This window comes from Copidosoma floridanum, unplaced genomic scaffold (genome assembly GCF_036245765.1).
Source record: "Copidosoma floridanum isolate Cflo_tuat_1 unplaced genomic scaffold, Cflo_Japanese_pri ptg000033l, whole genome shotgun sequence".
In the NCBI taxonomy this organism is placed as follows: Eukaryota; Metazoa; Arthropoda; class Insecta; order Hymenoptera; family Encyrtidae; genus Copidosoma; species Copidosoma floridanum.
Window position 1 is genome coordinate 3,994,653 of NW_028321910.1, and position 19,374 is coordinate 4,014,026.

Genomic DNA, 19,374 nt, shown 5'->3' on the forward strand with positions numbered 1-19,374 from the left:
CATCAGTTTCTTAGATTTGGAGATTATTATTCAAAAAAATAACACAGTACTAACTAATTAGTACCAAAAACCCACACACTTAGGCCGATACTTGAATTTTCTTTTCCACCATCCAATACAACATAAAATAGGTATTATTTACGAACTAGTGGACTTTTCTATTAAATTAGCAGACACACAATTTTATAATTATAATTTTAAATTGATTAATAATTTTTCATTAGCTAACAACTATCCTCAAAGATTTATTGACAAATTTATTAATAAAAGATTAAATAACTTGAAAAACATGAATATGATTGACAATAGCAACAGAAATAAAAATAATTATAAATTAATCTTATCATTACCGTATATTTCCCACTTGCATAGTCATATTAAATATTATTGTAAGAAGCTTCACATTGGTCTTGTATACAGTTTAAACAATAAATTAAAATCAATATTTTCACTTGGAAAAGATGTAACTGTGCCACTAATTTTGATAATATTAGAATTTTAGACATAGAACAAAATTACAAAAAGGGCCTTTTTCCGAAATGTTAAATATACATTACTTTAATAATAATATTAATAGACAACAAGATACAGAAAAATTGAAAGATTGTTATAGGTCTCTCGTTACGTCAATTAAGAAAGGTGACTAACTCTATATACATGATTCGAGGACCCCTTTTATTTATAGTATTAGGAAAACATGAACTGTTGATGTGCGTCTCAAGGAACTGCTTGCGATTCTTATTCGATTGTATTACGTGCGTGTACTATGTCATTTGTGTATGTGCAGCGTATAAAAGCTACTTAGCTTGAAACTCTGACTACATTACGATTTTACATCTCTTTCGTAAGAGTCAGAGGTATGTTATACATGTAACTTAATTTGCGTTTATCATATTTTTCTTTAATTTTTATTGCAAAGAATTTTGTTACTTATAGATTTTTATACCTGATTAGGGCCGGGAAATTGTCCAAACGGCTGAAACGTCGTTGTGTTTTTTAATAAATTCAAAATAAGACAGTACCACCATTGGACGTTGTTTTTAATTATTTACCAACTGTCATTGGACGTTTTATTTGAAAATCAATTCATGTTTTGCATTAACCACAACTTCGTGGTAATTCTCAACGGAACCAAATATCATACTCGAAGGTGTTAACACTTCAAAATAAGAATGATCATTAATAATCGATTTTTTTTTCTTTAATGTCAACTCAACCAGCATTTTGAAGCATTAAACTCTGACTATGAGAAAAAAATATGCATCCATGTATTAAAGTTGGTAATCCAATGTCTTTTCACTTGTTAACTTCAATACCATTTAGTTGATATAGTATTTCTGCGAACAGAAACAGATGACAGATAGCATTATAAACTAGTTTTGGTCTTTCAAGAGAACCGTCATTTTCAGTTGTTATACGTCAAAAAACATGTAAGGAGCTTTGAGAGGGTAGAACAAATAAATCTTGATGTTTAATTAAGATGCCAATTTCTTCACTACTATTAAATTGTGATGCAATATGGGATCAATGTGCATGAATTTCGTAGTACGTATCTGACTCATCGAATACGACACCTGACTTAATCCCACGAATTTGGGTGTCTGTTGACGACTGATTTATCTGATCCAGTTTGATTTATTTTTATAGCTTTGACTAATTTTGTTACCTTATGGATGAGTAATCTTTATCACCCTTGCTAATTTTCTTTTATAGCCTTCTCCAACTTCAATATAATTGTATACTATGCTCCTTTCAGTTTAGCTGTCTCAAACGTAACTGTATGTTTATAACTTTATCACGAAAATAAATTGAGTTACCTTCCTAATTAACAATTCACCCTTAAAAATGATCTATAATTTCAACAGCAACAGGCAAATAAATTATTTGTGATAAAACTTTGATTAGCTTGTATCCTGGTAGTACAGCAGGAAAAAATACGTGAATGGCGTAAACTTTTTCTTCGTTTATGTAGGCTTCGCTAGTAATATTACATAAACTCTAAATATTTTGACCTTGAAAATACCAACAGGTTAATTTGAGTTGTAAGTCCTTATATTTGTTCAGTTAAGTCTAAAAGACGGCCTACATAATTTTTTAGTCTGAAGTCAATAGTATGACTACATGTTATCACACTGCCAGTGACTACCAGAACTATCCCTATTATTAAGATTAACCATTGCTGATTCAGAGAAACATAGGCCATTAGCTGGTATAGTACTTTTTATTAAAACTCAATGGAAATGCGATATTTTCCAAATTTTTGCATACTTGATGAGGTCATAGCCTTTGAGGGCTTAATAAAATAGTTTTACATAGAAAACATTTTTTTTTTTAAATCTTTTAAGCCTTTTTCAGGCCCTAAATGTAGAACGAAGCCGTTTTTACATGGTTTTAAAAATGGCTCCTTCCTAAGTAAAAGTGTTTCCATTTCTTTATTGAGCCTCTCATTTTCCTCTATCTGTTTTCTTCTGGCTGTTTTTCTTGCTTTCATTAATTTCCTTGATAACTTTAGTTACACCATTAGTGATAATGCCCATAGCAATTTTTCTTTGTTCTAATAATAAGCTTTATTGTCTTGTTTGCAAGCTTAATCCAATTAATTGATACCTGGATCCCCACGAGCTAATCTGTTGGCCAATTTAGTGCATGGTCTGCAGCATTAATATGTTGGTACATGCAGTTTTACAGGCAGTTTATTAATACGTGTGTTTATAAGTCAACAATCTTTGCGATGATGAATGATCATTACTTTTCAATAGCTAAACCACAAATGAGCTTGAAAGTATGAGGAGAGCACAATTTATAGTATCATATTTTAGCAAACAGTAATTACAAGCTCTAAGAACAGAAAATTTAACTTCCTATCAGAAATTTTGACAAACTGATAAGCAAGATTGAAAAATATAATGAATTCGCCTGAAAGAATAGAGGCACACTATATTCAGTAACATGTATCAGTCTCAGCTGAGTCAGTATACAGTAAACAAGAGATTCGTGGAACATAATACTAAGATTTCTATCGTAATTCCAACAAAACAATTATAAAAAAGATTAGAAAGTACGATGACAAATAAGTTTTAAAAGATGAAGACATAAAAGAGAAGAAGGAGAGTTCACATACGTTGGTAGCAGAGGGGAATCTGTAATAGATTATGCAATTGGAAATCAAGATGCCTTAGATCAGGTAAAAAAAATGAAGATAGGACAAAGAACGAAATCGGATCATATGCCGTTGGAGGTGTATTGAGAAAAGGAAGTAGAAGTAGTAATTGTAGAAAAAGAAGAGAGGATAACAGCAAGGAGGAATTTGACTCAAGAATTAATCGATCAGTATAGAGAAGGATGTAAGGACTGGAAGTGGAAAGAAGAAGAGGTAGAAGGAAGATGGAAGGAATTGAAAGAAAGAATAGAGAGTGCAGTACCTAAGGTAGAAAAACCGTTTCAAGTGTGAAAATTGGGAGATAGAAAATAGTACGATAATGAATGGAAAGAGAAAAAGAGAGATTTAAGGAGAATAATGAAGATGTGGGGAAAAAAAATAGAAAGAAGTTATTATATAGATAAAAAAAGAGAGTACAGAAACTGGTACAAAGCAAAAAGAAAAAGGTTTAAAAGATTAGACGAAGAAAAGATAAAAAACACATCAGAAGGTGAAGTGTGGAAGTACATAAATAGGTTAAAAAAAACGAAGGAATGAAATAGATAAAAAGATTACAGTCAAAGAGTGGAGAAGGTATTTTATGGAAAAGTCAGATGGGAAGGATGAAAAAGAAATCAGAAGAGAAGATACAAGAAAAGAAGTAGAAAGGAAAAATGCAGAGGATCAAGAAGAGTTGAGCAAGGAAGAATTTGAGAGAGAGATTTCAAGGTTAAAAATAGGAAAAGCACTGGGAGAAGATAAGCTAGAAAACGAAGTATGGAAGTACATGCCTTGCAAAGTAAATGCAGCCCTTTGGAAACTGGTTAAGAAAATATGGGAAGAAGGAGAATTACCAGAGCAATGGAAACGAGAAGTGATGTGCCTGATTCACAAAAAAGGTGATAAAGATAATTTAAAATTATAGAGGAGTTACATTAACGTGCACAGTATACAAAATTTATGCAAATTTGTTAAATAAGATGTTGAAGAAGGTAATTAAAGGTAAATTAGCAGAAAGTCAGTTTGGATTTAGAGAAAAAGGAGCAAAAATATAAGCGATATACACACTGAAACACATTGTGGATGAAAAATTAAGCAAAGCAAGAGGAAAAATATTTGCCTGTTTCATAGACTTAAAGGAAGCATTTGATAGAGTGGATAGACCGGTTTTAAAAGAAAGATTAATAGAGATAAAGGTGAGCGGAAAGCTAAGAAATAGGATTATGGATATCTATAAAGAAACTAGGAATGTAGTTAAAGTAGGTGAGGAGAAATCAAAGGAATTCTGGACAGAGGAAGGTGTGAGGCAAGAATGTCTACTGAGCCTAATGCTGTTTAATATATATCTAGCAGACTTGGAGGAGGAATTAAAGAGAGGGCAAGTAGGAGGATGCAGAGTTGGTAATTAAAAAATATAGAGTGTGTCTCACGCCGATAATATAGTATTAATAGCAGATAAAGAAGAAGAATTAAAAAAGATTCTATAATGATTTAAGAGGTATACCTGTAAAATAAAAATGATTTTGAGTGAGAAAAAAACAAAAATTTCAGTATTTAAAAAAAGAATAGGAAAAAATAGAAGATGGAAGTGGGAAAGTAAGGAATCGTAAGAAGTAGATAAAATAAGGTATTTAGGAAAAATAATACAGAAAAATAGTAAGAATAATAGACATATAGAAGAAAGGAAGAGAAAATCAGTGATCGCCATGAAAAATGCATGAAGCGTAAGTGAAAGAATATTTAAGAATAGCTACTATAGAAGAAAGAAATTATTTACAGCACTAGTAGAAATTATAGCGTTGTTTGGTGCAGAAATATGGGGTTGGGAAGAAGAAGAAAGGCTGGAAAAAATACAAAGAATATATATGAAATGGATATTAGAACTAGATAGCAATATGCCAAATTATATAGTGGAGGAAGAGTGTAGATTAGAAAAGATGAGTACGAAGGATCTGAGGAGAGCGTTAAAATTTGAAGAGAAAATTAGGGATTCAGACATAAACTTAGTTAAGGAATGTATAAGAGAAAAGGATAAGGACAAAGAGACATAGGAAAAGAATAAAAGAAAGAGCGGAAATGCTACGTGAAGAAAATATGAAAGATGCAAGATTTATGAAAGGGGTGGAATTTAAAAAAAAAGTTAGAGAAAAAATATTAAAGAACAAGAAAAAAAAGAAAAAGAGAAAAATACGGAAAAGTTAAAGAATTTTCGGTACAACAAGGTATATAAAGATATAAGAACAGAGGAAGAACCAGGATATTTGAAAAAGGATATGCCATTAAAGGATAGAAAACTAGTAGCAAGATTTAGGTGCGGAAATGAATGTAGGGGTACAGAGTATTGGAAAGAAGAGAAGGATAAGAAGTGTAGATTATGCACAGAGGAATAAAAAGATTATAGACACATATTAAAGAATTGTAGAGATACGGGAAATGAGGAAGAAATAGAGAAATTACTAAGCCATGATGCAAATGAGACAGAGTCACTTAGACGTGTTATCTGAAAAAGAAAGAAAGCAGTAAATAAATAAAAGACAAGAGGAATGAAGAAAGTTTATAGTAAAGAAGAGAAATAGATGAATTGCAGGACAAGAAAGAAGAGAAGAAAAAGAGAGTGCAGTAAAGAAAGAAAAATTAAAGAAATAAAAAGGACTGATTAAAGAAAGAAGATAAATATTTAAATTTTTGAATTTCTCTTTTTTTTTTTTTTTTTTTTTTGTTTAATTTTTGAAGATTATAAATTAATCTTGCTTATTTTTATAAATAATTTATAATATTAACGTGCAGTGGAATGTAAGACATGTGCAAATAGAAATAAAGATAATATAATATAAAATAGAAATTATTAAATTATTAAATCACTATGTAAAAAGGTGTAACGGAACCCCTCCATACCCGAAAGGGGCAGAGTATGAAATAAATAAATGAATAAAAAAACTATTAATAAAGGTATTGTAACATTAATTAAATATAATACGTGGTACTTGTACCTCATATTAACATACTTACAGAATTTTTATGTTGTGAAGAAATATCTATAAACTGTACTAAAAGAAGTCTTATTTGACACTAAACTCTATTCTTAATAGAAAAAAAAATTTTTATTACATTTGCGGAAAAATTATACGTTTAACGTAAATGCACTTGAAAAATCTAATATTTCAGCTAAAACTTATTTACAAGAACTGATATAGGTTTTCAGATAAGTTTTTGTATTAGTTCTTGTATAAAACTTACATAAGAACTTGTAATTGATTATCTATCAAGGACTGACATACACTTATACATAAATTTGTAAAGTCTTTGTGCCTGTTTTTGTTATAAAAAAATGAGTTTAAGATTGAATGATAATACCAATACAAATAACAACACTAATAATGGGATGTTACAGTATTTTGAATAAATTTTTGAAAAAGTTAAACTTTATATGTTTTTTATGACTATTTACTATATTAATTGGTGTATATTAAAAAAAAATCTAAAAGAATTGTTATAAGGAATCGATAAAATATTTTTTTAAGTATTCTTTAATTATTCTGATGTATTACTAGATAATTAAAGTCATGTAGCCTCCAAACACGGTATAAGTGTCGTGCTCTTTTTTTTGTTAGATATACTTTAAATAGTTTACAAATACATATAGTTTAATTAATTTTATATATTTATTTATTGATTTGCTACCAAACTATAACAAAACACGTAATAAAACTAAACTTAACTTGAAAAAAAATAACATAAATTATAATCCTTGAAGTAGAATAAAAAAAAGATATAATGTTTTTAAAGACATAAGTGTTTGTACTTAGTTAGTCTACAACAACAAAACTTATTTTTTTAATACAGTTGCAGTACCATTTAATGTAAATAAAATTAGGTGTTTAGTATTTGTATCTTATGTGGATATAAATTGTAAGTCAAGTAGATGATTCTCTCCAGTGAAGTCAAAAAGGTAAATGATTTCGAATTAAACGGATCAAGTTCGCGTCCTGTACTCAGTAATTTTTTTTTTCTTTTACTATAATTGCAGTGATTTTTTATGAATTAAGGTAATAAAAATAGAATTAAAAAGTTTTTTTTTTAATTAACATTGAATGAAGGTACTTTTCAAAAAGGATCCTTTATTTGTTCTTTTTGATTAATTACGGTCATATTTTTACTATGAAAAAAAGAATTCTTTAAGACTTCAAATGATGCAGACATTCATGTTTACTTACAAGCTCAAATAAGTGTTCTTTTTGATTACGTTTTGGGAAAAAGAATTCTTCCAGAATTCTTGTTGTCTACATCTAATAATCTTCATGCGTATTGGGGTTGAAGGTAGTAAGGCCCACCGATATCCTATTAAACCCTGAACTCAGTGGGACTTTCAAATCAGGAAGTGGAAAGTACCACTAAGCTCAAAATCCCATTGTTGCGATAGATATAAGGCTGTATTAGCTCAGTAAGTGAGATGGTAGCATTAAAAACTAATACACTGTATTAAACGTAAAAGTAGCAGAAAAACACGGATGCAATTATGACCAGATATAAAGAAGTATCTACTCTGTCTAACTCTGTGTACATGTGCATTCTTCACCTATACGTTTACATACTAGAAGGGCTCTATTTGTTGCAAACTTTTGAGCTCCAACTCCTTTACCCCATAGAAAAGTTGGAACTACCTAATACTTGGTACATTTAAATTAATTTTAATTAAAATATCTTTTTTTATTGAATTTTTTAATTATCCAGTGTTCTCGATTTTAGTAAGCTATAAAGATTAAAAATTAAGTAATTTCAATTAAATAACATATAAAAGTATCGCACGGTGATCTCAAGCGCTGATGGGCCATTTTGTTAATTAATAAAAGATTCGTTGATACAAAAAAACGTGTATTTTGAGGCAGGGTGTGACTCTTTTTTAATTGTTAAATGAATAATTTATTACACATGCACCTATTACCGTGACCCGGGTTGCTCATGTACGTCATGCATGGCTGAAAGTAAATTAGAATAGCAATAAAACTTTGACGACGGCTACAGAATATGGGACTACTTCTGTTTCATCGTCTTATTAAATTCTGTCAAGAACATAAAATTTAAAATTTTCAACAATAAAAAAAACTGTAGACTACATTAACGGCTTGCAGTTAAGCCAACGGCTAAGGATCAGCGGATGATAATAAGCCATTGCAGCCAGTAGTCGCATTCCAAGACGCAGTCAAGCATCTCCTACTGACAACGACGAAATCGCCCCAGCCCGCTTCGGCGCACAACCTAGCTCCCCCTATTGACGATAATGATGAAGTTGTCCTAGCCGATTGCTGCATCTCTTTCTGCCATAGCGCCCCCAGCAGACATCACTCTAGCTGATAATCATTCTCTGGCGTGCCATAAAGCATTTGCAAACAATGACTTCAAAAGCAACTTTATCCGAGACTCTATATCAACAGTTTGAAATAATTATGAGCGCGATACTGTGACTTTATCTAATAATTATCTGCGACATTTTGCATCCATCCAATTTAAAAACAACTTGCTCACGCCAATTGTGAACTTTTAATTTTCTCTCTTCATTTTCTAATTTTCTTTAGCATTATACGTTAAATGCAATAGTTACATTTCCTGAAATTGTAATAGCTTTATCTTTGCTTTATTATCTAAAAGTAACACTTAATAATTGTACAATTTTTACTTTACATTTATACATACTTGAATTTCAGAACTTATATTTTCTTATCTTATCTCTTTTTGTCTACTCTGACTTATATAACGACAACAGTGTATATTTGTATAGTTAACTTTAGTTATTCTCTCCGCTATTATTGTAATAAATCAGATACGTCTCAACAAGCAAGGAGCCAACACCAATTGTGGTCTGAGACCCGCTAACCGCTATTGTAAATACATACGCTATTAAATAAATGCTATTTAAACTACTACTACTTAACAGTTTATTGATCCTCAGTCATTCCCGAACAATCGATATCAAGATCCCCGCGTTTGTCAAGCATTTTTTGCTTGAACGTAACATTTTGGTAGCAGAGCGTGGTCTGGGATTGCGACAGTGACATTTGACTGTTAAAAAACTAATACAATAAACGCTAAGTGCAGTGAGCATCGTGTTTGCATGCCAGTCAGTGCCGTGAACTTTTGATTTTGTGTAACGTTTTAGCACGGCGGAAGGCATGGCAAGTTCGGCTGATGCATTACTTGCACGCCAGGAAAACCTTCAAAACGCTATAAAAATGCTTTGGCAAACCTTACAAAGTTGGGCACAGCAAATTATTCTAACAGTGTTATCACAGTTCGTATGAATAGCCTGGATACGAATTGGAAGAATTCAAAAACAATAATCTTACTCTTTTTAGCCTACAAGAAAATCTAAGCGAGCAGGATTATATCAAAAACAATGTCGACGCAAAAACTGAGGAATTTTATCTGACTGCCCTTGCCACTATGCTGTCACTTCTCGAGACCTATCCTGTGCCGATACTTCCGACTACCACATCGTCTTCTTAAGCTCCGTCAGCACCTACGTCATCTTCGCGCAAACTGCCCGAGATCAAGTTGCCGACCTTCACGGGTGACTACAAGTTGTGGCCAGAGTTTTGTGACTTGTTTATTTCTGGTGTTTCTTCCAGCTCGTTATTAAACAACGTTAAGAAGTTGTTTTATTTAAAATTGAGTCTGGCTGGAGACGCAGCTTAGCTCGTCCGCGGCATCTCTCTTGAGAGTGACAATTTTCAACGGACTTGAGACATGCTGAAGGATGCATTTGAGGTGCCACGCGTGCAAGTTGATGCACTATTAAAAGGCTTCTTCTTGATAAAGTGTGTCAGTAGTAAGGATGTGGCAGACCTCCATCTCATCCTTTCAACCGCCAAAAATCTTGTCGAAGGCCTTAAAAATCTTAAATGGCCAACAATTTCAGACGACGTCTTAGTTTATATCCGTCCAAATAGACTGAATGCCGTAACACGTCATGATTAAGAAAAATTGCTCGGAACTTTGAGAGAGCCAGCTGCATTCAGTTAGCTGACTGAGTTTCTCGAGGGACGCATCCTGACGCTGTCAAGCGTAGCCTCGAGCAACGGGAAAGGGCAGCGGTCAATAGGCATGCATGCGCACCAGGCATCATCCAGATTAAAGGTGCCCGTATGTTCTCTCTGCTCCTAGCGTCAACAGCTGTGGACTTGCGAAGCCTTCATAGCCAGGAATTTAATGCAATGGAGGGAATTCGTGCTTGAGAAGCAGTTATGTGAGAACTGCTTGGGCTCTCACGAAGTTTCAACCTGTCACTCTGGAAGGATTTGTTTTATTTGTGGGGCTAAGCACCACACGTCTATACAAGTTGACGCCTCAACAAACACCCATATGTTTGAGCGTTGATCGATCAAAGATCACAGTGCTCGTTCCTGTCGCAACGCTTGGCTAACTCACTGCAGCTTCCACGCAGCCCTGCTTGTGTATCAATCGATGAAGTGGGTGGTGTTCATCCTACAGCTGCCCTTGGCAGAAGCAGGATCACCGTCAAGTCTCGATGTGCTCCCTACTCTCTTGATGTTGATGTGCTTCTGCTCAAGGCGGTCACGTCCTATCGACCTCGAGTGCATCGGCCTACCGACGGATGGCATCATCTACGCAGCCTGCAGCTTGCCGACCGTTTGGATTCACCATCTAGTGAACTAATTAAACTGCTACTAGGCGCTGCAGTGTACGCCCAAATCATACGACCAGGTCTTCGTCAATCTCAGCGTCCCGATGCACCCATCGCTCAGCAGACTGCATTGGGTTGAATTTTATCTGGGCTGATCGGGCCATCTAAGCTGCCATCAACTTTATCATCAAACTTCGCCAGAACATCAACGCATTATAATTTTATTTTTTCATGATAAAATGGCGGGCGATATGTTCATGCCAATCGTGAACTTTTAATTTTCTCTCTTCATTTTCTAATTTTCTTTAGCACAATACGTTAAATGCGATAGTTATTTTTCTTGGAATTGTAATAGCTTTATCTTTGCTTTATCATCTAAAAGTAACACTTATCAATTTTATAACTTTCACTTTACATTTATACATACTTTAATTTCAGAACTTATATTTTCTTATCTTATCTCTCTTTTTTTACTCTGACTCATATAACGACTACTATGTATATTTGTATAGTTAGTTTTAGTTATTCTCTCTACTATTATTGTTATAAACCAGATACGTCTTAAATAGCAAAGAGCCAATATTAATTGTGCTCTGAGCTCCGCTAACCGCTATTGTGAATAAATACGCTATTAAATAAACTTTGTTAAAACTACTACCACTTTACAGTTTATTGATCCTCAGTAATTCCCGAACAATCGGTATTAAGATCCCCGCGTTCACACACACCGCGTGCTACATGTGGCCGCACTCACTACGAACTTCTCTACTTATATTATCTATCATCGAAAAATGAGATTAAACATTCATCCTTACATTTAAGTAAGGCTTTAAACGTCGCTTCAAAAGCAGAGAAGAACGCATGGCAACATTTAATCAAAAATTTTTTTCTTATCGTTCCAGCTTTTTAGAAAAAAAAAAAAAGACTTTTTCCTTGCTTGACAAAGGAGTCTCGTACTTTGTTATTTAAAAAAAATTTTAAAATTAAGGCTTCTGTAAATGATTTTCTGTTAAAAAATGTTTTAATAGGAAAAAATTTAGAAATGTCCATATAGTCTGTTAAATCAAGCTCGATTAAGTTTTGTAAAAATTTTACTATAGTCCAGCTGAGTTTATTAGAAGCAGCTGCTAAAATAATGATTGTGCATATTTATAGCAATTCAATTATAATACGTAAATTAAAAAATTTGTTTGGGAAACTTGAGAAGAAGAGATTTCGGGTAAACCACTTTCGTTTAAAAAAATCTGTCGGTTTTAAAATTCCAGCCCCCTAAGTACGCGGAATAAGGAACTTCGTTCTAAAAAACTTATAAATGTAATATCAAAGGGTCAGCTAAAGCTTTGGGCTCACAATTCTAATAATGGTAGTTTGCATAAACAAAAAATTGCACGTATCTGCCATTATACACTAGATAATTTTAAAGCTGCTGTTAAAAATGGTTTCATAATTTTAGATTTCAATATACGTAGATGACTCTTGAAAGTTTAAGCAAATAGGATTTTAAAATATGAAAATTTTAAGTTTTCGATACTTCATTTCAAGAATTTTAAAAAGCTTACAAAATAGTGACTACAAAAATAAGTAAATTTGTTACTTAAAAGACATAAGAAAATTGTTAAGAGTTTAAGAAAAAAGCTCATCAATCTTGTATAAAATTATCTGGAATTTTTGTACTAAAAAATTTGTCTCATTCAAAAGAAGGTACATTTTTATCGAGAATGTATTCTGAATGAACACTAGGAATTGCAGGAAAAAAGCAAGTGCAATGCCTTTTTTAGTCAGTTCCATCGACAACACATTATTAACACTATACAACAACTCATATAAGCTACTAGGCAATAGCTTTTTCTACCTTTTTATTGGTTTAAAAGAATTAATTGGTATTTTGAACCTGTTGTAGGACAAAATTTATTTAGGTAAAAAAAAATGACCGTAGAAGCATCAAAATTGAGAACGTTAACGACAGAAAAGTCATGTGATTTGTTGTTAGCAATGCAAAAGTAGAGTAAACTAGTCATAAATATTTTTTCATTTAAGATCTCTTCAAAGTTTGACTAGGAAAAGAACTTTATCCACATGTAGGTCGTCAATCTGTACTACTACTCGACTCATAGAGTAGACATTGTAATAATGTTATGGGAGAAGCAACTATGCTAAAAAATTAAATTGTTAATGTAAAAAATACCAACTAGAATGACAGAATAGATTCAACCACTCAATGTTTATGCTTTTCGTGTCTGAAAAAATTTCGTGCAACGCATTCTCGATGGCACTTTAATTAATTATGATTTATATTGAAATTTAAAAAATAATATCATAAAAATGAGATTTTTTAGTACACAATTACCTTCCTTCATCGAGATACAAGAATATGTATACATAATCGTGGTACAAAAGTGGATATTTCACTGATGAACCGGAAGAATTCGATAATCTATTCATGTTTTCATTTAAAAATTCTTGTCATGTAAGAGGCGAAATGGAAGAATGCATCAACATGGGCATCATAAGAAGCATTATGTCTCAAGCATTTTTTTGCAGTCAACGACTACTATCAAATCTTTAAAGAATGACATACTGTAACTCGATTGTTCAAAGAAAAAAAAAGAATAAGTCATGTTTTCTAGAAAAATATATAAGATGTTTGTGTAAGATAATATAATATTTTAAAAAGCTTAATTTACTGTAGCAATTAACATATTATATCTCATTTACTTACTAAATATTGCTATTTTAGAAAAAAGTGCATAGTATTATTTAACTTAAATGATTTACTTTTAGAAGTTACTTTTATTACTCGTCTTACATCATTTTGTCGTAAGAAATTTGCAGGATGATTGTATTTATAACGAACTTTGTTCTGCTTTGTCTGAAAAAACAGCTAAAAAAAAAAAAAGAACATTTCTCATCATTTACACACTATGTGTTACTTTATAGATAGTGCTTTGTATTAAATGGTTTTTATTTAAAAAAAGGATAATATGTCAACTAAAATATTTAGGGGAGCTAACGCAGATGTTTATTTTCCTTTTTTTTTAGTCGATATCTTGCATTTCATATAAAAAAAGCATTTAATTTTTTTTTTTTTTTTTTTTATAAAATAAAATTAAAAATTTTTTTGGTCATTAATGACATATTTAAAATAATGATATAGATTAGACTCATCACTACAAATATTCCAAAATTGATTTTTTTTTTAATATCAGAAGCCGAGATGTGCAAAAAAAACAATTGTTGGAAGTAACATATTAACCCCATTGGAAAGTTAGCAGGGTTCCCAATCTAGTAAGCTGGAGCCTATATGAGTTGCCTAAGTGGTACGAAGCTCGGATTATAATGGGGCACTGCATGGGTGCTAACTAGGGCCAAAGAACTTGTCATCTACCTAGTTTTTCCTTGTACGCATCGAGAACAAAGAGGTATATATATCTTTGGAAGCAGCTGTGTTTTAAGAAACTGGAGCAGTGATTACTATTTATATATATTTTATCATGCAAAAAGTATTACTCAAGTTACATAATTTTAATTACATATTATATGGACAAAGTAAAGCGTTTATTGTTAGTAAATTTTAATAGAGTTCGTTAGCATAGAACTTTAAGTTGTGTCGTAATCAATGAAGTGAGAGGATTATTATTTAATATGTGTGATTTGCAAATGAGAAATGCTCGTAAATGTGATCATGAATTAGACTTATATGCATCACCTGCATTAATCATTTAATGTTGTTTCTGGACTCCTCTTCATTTCTCCAACCCTGTACTTTATACGTTTAATAATAATTAGGATGCCAAATTTGGCCCTAAATAATCCCCTATTACATTGCGCCATCTATATCTATGTACTTGCCCTGGTTGGACCTACATAGGTAACTGAATAGCCAATGTAGGCCCAACATGAAATTCTCTCAAGCTTTCTGACCAAAAAGTGGTGGCTTTCTTCTCTGTCAGTAAAAATTGAAGTAAACGTGTCTCTTTAGTGTTGTAATTTTTTTTTGAATACTACAACATTTCTCAAAACCAGTAGCAAAATTCCTTTTTAACACCCACACAAAAACCTTGTGACCAAAAGGATTACAAAAATTGTAAACCTATTGTAAGCCCTAAATTGTGATATTCATCTGTTACTAATTAATTTTAAATTTGTCTTATAAAGTCGCATCAAAGCGTAACAAAACCAGTTTGAGAAAGCAGGCAGTGCCTCAGTGACCGCCCTACTGTTTACTTTTAATTCGCTTATTTGAATAGTCAAACAACGAGAACTAACTTTTTTTGGTAGATCTCAAACATTTTAGTTTAATGCAATCTGTCTAGGACTATTCTACAGCTTTAGCAACAAATATAAGCAAAGAAGTCGTTAGAATAACGAAATTAAGACGTCTTAATTTCAATATACTCAAAACAACATTTTTTCAAGTTCAGCCTTCACAAAAAATGGTAACACTCTAAATTTAGCTACCAGCTAAGCTTTTTTCCTGTATTGTTAGTATACGCATGCTTTTGACATAAATTAGTGCTTCCAACAGTAAAATATTAGCTACAAGCATTTTTTTTAAGTTCACACTGTTCACAGCAGACTGTAAAAAGCGTTGCTAAAGTAGATGCTACAAGGCCTAGGCAAGCGTGCTACTATTTCCTCTAGATTTCCACACTCAAATCTTTACATATGAAGAAATAAGTATTTTTGCTAGTATGCTACATGTATTTATTACTATTTCACAGTTTAACTGACAAATATGATTGAGAAGTTCGTTAGAACAACGAAAACAAGACCTGTGTATATAAAAATCCTCAAATTCATTCGACAATATGATATCAGCTGGAGATTTTTCCAAATTCCACAACTGATAGGACGCAGCGTTAAAAGTTTTCAGTGGCTAAGTTGGTAGAGTGCTTGCTCTTCATCTAGAGAGCTTGGATTTGAGACTCCACTCCATCAATATATCTAAGGTATCTTGGTGATGTTTTTTATACGACCTAAGCACTGGGATACAATATTAGTGAGCAACTTGTGATAGAATGCCTTTTACCAAGGCATGCAGCTTTGCAGATAATAGTGAAGAATAACAATGCCTTGAAGAAGGAATATGGGTGGATGACTCATAGTAAAAACGTCCCATGAATAATAAATAATACAAACAATAAACTATATGTGATGAATCTAAGTCATGTATACATATGGGTGTACTCACAGCCATTAAACAAAGCCAGACAAGACGTGGCATTATTAAGGTTAGGATACTTGGGAGCAAATTTTAAATGGTGCATTATAATTTTTATATCTCAAAGACATCATATCCTATTACCTTAAAACTTAAATTTCGTGCACCTTGAGCGTGAACACATCAATTTTAATGTCTTAAGTAAAATTTGTTAAAAATTAATTAATTATCATCAATGAATTGTATAATTTCCTTGTAACCGTGGCAAATTATTACTCGTATAGTTTTTATGGTCTTTATTAACGAAGAAACTGAAGAAAAAATTTAGTTTTTATCATAAATTTAAATTACAGACAATAAATAATAAATAATCCAAGATAAACTGAAGTTTTCTACACCTATAATTATATGCTTTGATGTATTTAGTTAATAAACCAGATTTCTTATTAAATAAGTATTTTTTAGATAAAGGAGTTTTTTCGCTACACTTTATTGTTTTTCATAATTAATTAAGCCCTTATTTAGTTCGATCAAAGAGAAAAATTAGATGTCATACGATTGAAACAAAACCCTATTTTTTTTTTTTTTTAACTGTGTACCCTAAGTCAAAGACGCTACTAAGAAACTGATTGACGAATCGTTCAATAAAACAGCTACTTAGAATAAAACGTGTAACACAGATATAATACTATCCAAAAAATCTAATCCATAAGATAGCAAACTCTGACTTTTTCCAAGACTACCCTAGTAAGTAATCATAAACTCATAACAATAATTATTATTATAATCAACTTTTTAATTTGTTGTAAAGCAGGGACTCGTTTCGTGCCTTAAACAACTGTTTAAGTAACTTGTACATTAATTAAAAAAAAAAACGTCAAAAATTTAATATCGTTCAACTGTATTTTCGAAGAAAATTTATTTGTTCCGGTTAATTTATTAACTATTTGTACAAATTAACCTCTTTACACATTTATACAGTAAAAACCTTCATATAAGAGACTTTAAAAAGCAATTTTTTAAGACCATTGTAGATCAACGTAGCTATGTTGTATAGACTTTGTTTCTATTCAGTACTTCCTTATGTAAAAGATATTTTAAGTACTGAGATTTTTTTTAAATATTCTTTTATAAAAAAGCACTTTCTTTGAAAGTTATAATATCCCTATGAAAATACTATTTGACAAAATAAAAAGGTTAGGTAAGTTCGATATATTAAGTTAATATTTTGTAAGGAATTTCGAAAGCCCTTATACACTGGCAATACATAGTATTTTGTCTTATAAATCTGTAGCCTTAAAAAATTCTGCAATCGATGTATAAAAACATTTAGGTTTTTTTTTATGCAACGTACATTTTGTTTGACACTCGTAGAATAGTAGCACTTAGTACTAATATTTTAACAAAATCAAACTAAGAAGTATCGACTTTTGACTGATACTTTGTGCAAATCTCACATCAAATACATTAATGCTTTGTTTTGTCAAAAGTATATTAAAATATAAGGGCAAGAGTCAGTGTTACTGAGTTCAATTTTGTTAAAGTAGAAGTACCAAACAGTATTATACTTCAAGTGTCGCACAAAATGTAAGCACGATTTTGTTAAACATCTTGTTCTTAAAATACATAAAAAATTTTGGCGGAAAAAGTTTATCAGTATTATTTTTATTATGTGCTTCGCTTAACCAACCACGTCGGAGCCAGTCATCTATGAAGGCTTTTGTTTTTGTCGTTGAAGGCGTTCATATGCTGCATAATATGAATCACTGTCTTGCTTTGATGACTTAGTTGATATGCTAGTCAGAAACCATTATTTTAATAAATGTGCTTTACGTAGGGCACACAATAGTTTTTTCTTTTCAAAATGACTTTTCCCGTGTGTAAGGCATACTGGAGAGGATACTTTATCTTCAAAGTCTTTGACTTTGTACGTCAAGATTTAACTTATGAACTTAGCTTCATCACTTCCGTAAGTATAAACTCTTTCGAGGTTCTTGGCAATAGTTATTAGATGATACTTTGAGTCATTTTGAGTAACATAACCATCAAACCATTTGATTTCGCGGACTTCTACCGTCTGGTAAATATTATGTTTTTTTATATCAGACGGTAAATCATAGAAATAGCAAGGTGGCTTGATTATCCTATGGCCAACAACGTTTCCTTGCAAGCAAACCTCTAAAAATTTTCTTGGTATGAAGTACCAAGTACCTATCAGCATTATAAAAGCTGTGGATACTAATAATGGAATCTATGATGTGTTTGATGAGTATTTCAAAATTGTGAATATTAAAGTTAAAATTATTTTTCCTAATGTATTCTTCATTCGACAAGGCTCTCTTTTTCAACGTTGCTGTTACTACTTATATTACATGGGTAAAACTGAGTGAATAATAAGATACAGCCTGTATTTATTTATTAAAACTTTTTTTTATAAGAGCTAGTGACATCTGCCCACCCACAGCACTGCATAAAATTGCGCAATCTCTCTCTCCATAAGCGAGTATGAAATGCAGCTTTCCTTCTCTTCGATTACCTGCGTCACTCTTGTGATTATAATTGGTCAGTTGGATAGCTTAAAAGCACAACTTTACTTTAAAAAATTATTTTTACATCTTATTCTTGAATTATAATTTACATATTCTAATGGTTCTTTATTACTATTGTCAAAAAATATTTTAGTTAGAAAAGAATTTTTCACACATCGCACTAAGCACATTTCTTTTATTTAATTTAAAATATATTTAATCCCTTACTGCAGAAGTATTTCTAATAGCACATAAAGAGTTAATGTTGAAAGCATGGTATTTGCATGGCAAATAGTCTTTGTTGAGTTTGGCAAGCACTGGGCAGCCATATTTCTCAAAATTCACAATTCTGAAAGTAAAGAAACCATGAATGACTTGTACCTTTATTATTTTTTATCGTATGTGTGCATGTATACATACTTGCATAATAGTATTTCTTCGAAATATTTTCTTTTTTTAAGACACTTAACAAAAACCATTTCCACGTCAACAAGTTCAGTTTTAAATACAATAAGTGCTCTGTTATAGGAAATGTTTCTGACATTCTAGCTTATATCATGGAAATTAATTATTATTAATGTTAAGAGTTCCTTAAATTTTCTGTCTTTCTATATAAAAAACTACTTTACCGTATACATGATGGTAAAGATCTATTCCAACTTCCTCTCCACAGAAGTAGTGTTGAAAGTTTTTTTCAATTTTCTACTTAAGATATAAAAAATCTTACTATTAACTTTTTTTTTTTTTTTGAGGCATAATGTTTCTTTTATACAGAACATAATATAGTGAAAAAAACAGTGACAGGTGACATTCGACAATATAACCAACGGCTTCTTCGCCATACGTTGAGCAACTGCACAATACAATATGAAGAAGAAGAAGAAGAGTTGGCACTAATCGTTGACTT

General features: G+C 31.6%; 1 protein-coding gene across 1 annotated transcript in view; it reads right to left on the reverse strand.

Moving 5' to 3' along the window:
* The window catches only part of LOC149373300 (uncharacterized), a 1,143,724-nt gene that overhangs the window by 717,590 nt on the left and 406,760 nt on the right, over nucleotides 1–19,374 (reverse strand). The window lies entirely within an intron of this gene.